Here is a 4269-nt window from a genome sequence, read left to right as displayed (position 1 = left end):
AAAAAAAAAAAAAAAAAAAAAAGAAAAGAAAAGATTTATGACCTCACTGAAAACTAGGGAAAATAACAAATACAATGAGATACTATTTCCCACCTACCCAGATAAAATTTCAAGAAGGACCACCCTTACATACTTCAGTAAATGGCAATTCTATCCATCTAGTTACTTAGTCCAAAAACCCTGAGGTCATACTTGACTCTTTTCTTTCTCACTTCCTACAAACAATCTGTCAGTAAATCCTGTCAGCTCTTCCTTCCAAATATATCCAGATTCTGACTGGAAGCAGTGGCTCATACCTGTAATTCCAACACTCTGAAGGCTGAGGTAGGCAGCTCAGGAGTTCAAGATCAGCCTGAGCAACATGGTGAAACCCTGTCTCTACTAAAAATACAAAACTTAGCCAAGCATGGTGGCATACCCCTGTAATCCCAGTTTCTAGGGAGGGTGAGGCAGGAGAATCGCTTGAACCCAGGACCCAGAGGTTGCAGTGAGCTGAGATCGTGCCATTGCACTCCAGCCTGGGTGACAGAGTGAGACTCTCAAACAAACAAAAAACATATCCAAATTCCGACCACTTACCATTACTTCCACTGCTCCATTCTGGTCCGAGCCACCATTGGGTCTCACCAAGATTATTACATAGCTTCCTAACTAGTCTCCCAACCTGTATCTGTACCTCTTTACAGGCTATTTTTTACACAGCAACTAACATGACTTGCAAAATGTCAGATCATGTCATTCATTTGCTCAGTATCCTCCAATGGCCTCTCATCTCACTCAGAGTCAAAACAGAGTCCAAACAGTCCAGATGGTTAAGATTTGAATCTCAGCATCACTATTCATGATCTGTGTAACCTCAGACAAGTTGTTTATTTTTATTTATTTATGTTTTATTTGAGACAGAGTCTCACTCTGTCACTCAGGCTGGAGTGCAGTGGTGCGATCTCAGCTAACTGCGACCTCTGCCTCCTGGGTTCAAGCGATTCTCTTGCCTCAGCCTCCCAAGTAGCTGGGATTACACAGGCGCACGCTACCACACCTGGCTAATTTTTGTATTTTTAGTAGAGATGAGGTTTCACCATACTGGCCAGGCTGGTCTCAAACTCCAGACCTCATGATCCACCTGCCTTGGCCTCCCAGTGCTGGGATTATAGGTGTGTGCCACCGCGCCCAGCCTAGTTGCTCAATTTTTTAAATTTTTCTTTTTTTTTTTTTCCCAATACAGATAAGGTCTCACTGTGTAGCCCAGGCTGGTCTCGAACACCCCAGCTCAAGTGATCCTCCTACTTTGGCCTCCCAAAGTGCTGGGATTACAGGCAGCCTCCACACCTAGTTATTAATTTTTAATTTTTTGTAGAGACGGTGTCTCACTAGTGGGATGCCCATTTCCCCTACCATGCTGGGAAGCCCTCCAGGGCAAGACATGTCTTAACTACCTTCAAGTCCCTGATCTCCAGCCAAGAGTGGGCCCAGAGGAAGCCCCAAGCCCCACCCAGAGGGGATGGGCCCGCCCATTATGTGAGGAGCCGGGAGCAAGGTAGTGGTGCAGACATGGAGACCAGGGTGGTCTCAAACTCCTGGGGTCAAGCAATCCTTCCATCTTGGCCTCCCAAACCACTAGGATTACAGCCATGAGCCACGCAGCATGGTCTGGTTGCTTAATCCTTTTATGTCTGTCTCCACATCTAAAAAACATGTCTGACTCATGAGACTGTAATAAGGATTTACAAGCATTAACTTAGTTAAGTACTTGGAACTGACACGTAGTAGGGCTCAAAAAATCAATCTGGCTGATATTATTTTGCATAGTTTAACTTTATGAATGCATGAGAAGTCACATACATAGGATGACCCCTGGAACTATGAAAACTGATTTAGTTTTACTTGGTGAGGCTATTGAGCCTTTTGTCAGGGAACAATAATGATCTCTGTCATGGTACCTTAGCTGGGCAAAATGAAAAAAAAAAAATTCTGTATGTGGTATCAAATGTCCCCCTTATAAGTGGGCATAGGTGACCTCTAAAAGAGGTATTTCCTTCAGGAATTAAACAAGAAATATACACAGCCTGTCCAAAACAAAATCCTACTTTTCTTTCTTTTTTTTTTGAGACGGAGTCTTGCTCCGTCGCTCAGGTTGGAGTGCAGTGGTGTGATCTCAGCTCACTGCAACCTCTGCCTCCCGGGTCCAAGCGATTCTCCTGCCTCAGCCTCCTGAGTAGCTGGTACTACAGGTGCGTGCCACCATGCCCAGTTAATTTTTTCTGTTTTTTAGTAGAGACGGGGTTTCACCGTGTTAGCCAGGATGGTCTCGATCTCCTGACCTCGTGATCTGCCCGCCTCAGCCTCCCAAAGTGCTGGGATTACAGGCGTGAGCCACTGCACCAGGCAACATCCTACTTTTCCAGGTTTCTCTTCAACTATACTCCCTGTCTCTATTAACCCCATCCAGACTCAGTTCTTGGTGTTCTCTGCATTTTTTTTTTTTTTGAGACAGAGTCTCACTCTGTTGCCAGGCTGGAGTACAGTGGTGTGATCTCGGCTCACTGCAATCTCCGCCTTGTGGGTTCATGCCTTTTTCCTGCCTCAGCCTCCCAAATAGCTGGGATTACAGGTGCACAACACCATACCCAGCTAATTTTTGTATTTTTAGTAGAGACGGGGTTTCACCATGTTGGCTAGGATGGTCTCGATCTCCTGACCTCGTGATCTGCCTGCCTTGGCCTCCCAAAGTGCTGGGATTACAGGCATGAGCCACTGCGCCCAGCCATGCATTTTCTCTACCTCCATAACTTTGGTTCCTGCTTTTCTGGCCCCAGCAACTGTACTTTCCAGCTCTACTTGAGATAAAGACTTCACCAATTGTTGATCTAGAAGTAACCTTTCCTTCTTCTATATTCCACCGCAGTCTGCATCTTTCTTACATTCATTTACAAACTGCTTATTTGCTATTGAGCCAAAGGTTCTGCTGTTTTTTTTTCTCTTCAACTTTGCATTCCCTACAATAGCAGGTACTAGCAGGTACTATAAATACCGCCTGAGTGGAATAAGTGTGTACAAAACAATCAGCTTCATGCAAAGAGAAAAGATTGGAGTTAATCAGGAGAACTGTCCTTACATTTTAGAAAAGTAGTTCTGGGCTGGGTTCAGTGGCTCACGCCTGTAATCCCAGCACTTTGGGAGGCCAAGGCAGGTGAATTGCTTGAGCTCAGGAATTTGAAAGAATAGCCTTATTATTCCTTTGATTGCCCACCTAATGTTAGCAATGAGAGGTAGGTAACACAGTGGTTAAGAGCACAGACTGGAGTTAGACTGCCAGGATTTGAATCCTGACAAGCCACTTAGTCTCTCTGCTTTTGTTTTTTCTCTGTAAAAGAAAGATAGTAACAGCCTACCTCCTAGACTATTAGGATTAAAGAAGGCTGTTAGCACCTAAAGCACCTTCCCTCTTTCTTTAGAGACCGGGTGTCACTGTCATCCAGGCTGGAGTGCAGTGGCACAATCTTGGCTCACTGCAGCTTCTGCCTCCTGGGCTCAAGTGATCCTTCCACCTCAGCCTCCCAAGTAGCTGGGACTACAGGCGCATGCCACTTGTAATGGCAGGCTTTCTCTCTCTCTCTTTTTTTTTTGAGATGAAGTCTTGCTCTGTCGCCCAGGCTGAGGTGCAGTGGCGTGATTTCTGCTCACTGCAACCTCCACCTCTCAGGTTCAGTCAATTCTGCCTCAGTCTCCCGAATAGCTGGGATTACAGGTGCACACCACCAAACCCAGCTAATTTTTGTAGCTTTTTCTCTTTTTTAGAGAAAAGCAGTGGTAAAGAGAAAGTAAAAACATGGTTAAAAAATAAGACCGGCTGGGCGCAGTGCCTCATACCTGTAATTCCAGTACTTTGGGAAGCCGAGGTGGGCAGATTACTTGAGGTCAGGAGTTCGACACCAGTCTGGCCAATATGGTGAAACCCCATCTCTACTAACAACAACAAAAAAATTAGCTGGGCATGGTGGCACACGCCTGTAACCCCAGCTACTTGGGAGGCTGAGGCAGGAGAATCGCTTGAACCCGAGAGGTGGAAGTCCCAGAGAGCCGAGATTGTGCCACTGCATTCGAGCCTGGGTAACAGAACGAGACTCTGTCTCAAAAAAAGAAAGGGAGGAAGGGAGGAAGGGAGGAAAGGAGGAAGGGAGGAAGGAAAAGGAAGGAAAAGGAAGGAAAAGGAAGGAAGGAAGGAAGGAAGGAAGGAAGGAAGGAAGGAAGGAAGGAAGGAAGGAAATA

General features: G+C 45.8%; 1 protein-coding gene across 1 annotated transcript in view; it reads right to left on the bottom strand.

The window, feature by feature from the left end:
* The window catches only part of CRLF3 (cytokine receptor like factor 3), a 57040-nt gene that overhangs the window by 12450 nt on the left and 40321 nt on the right, over positions 1-4269 (bottom strand). The gene's annotated exons all lie outside the window — the stretch shown is intronic.

The sequence above is a fragment of the Rhinopithecus bieti genome, unplaced genomic scaffold (assembly GCF_001698545.2).
Source record: "Rhinopithecus bieti isolate Rb0 unplaced genomic scaffold, ASM169854v2 scaffold_19652, whole genome shotgun sequence".
NCBI lineage: Eukaryota > Metazoa > Chordata > Mammalia > Primates > Cercopithecidae > Rhinopithecus > Rhinopithecus bieti.
Note: the sequence above shows the minus strand (reverse complement) of the source record. Positions and strands in the feature narration are given on the sequence as shown.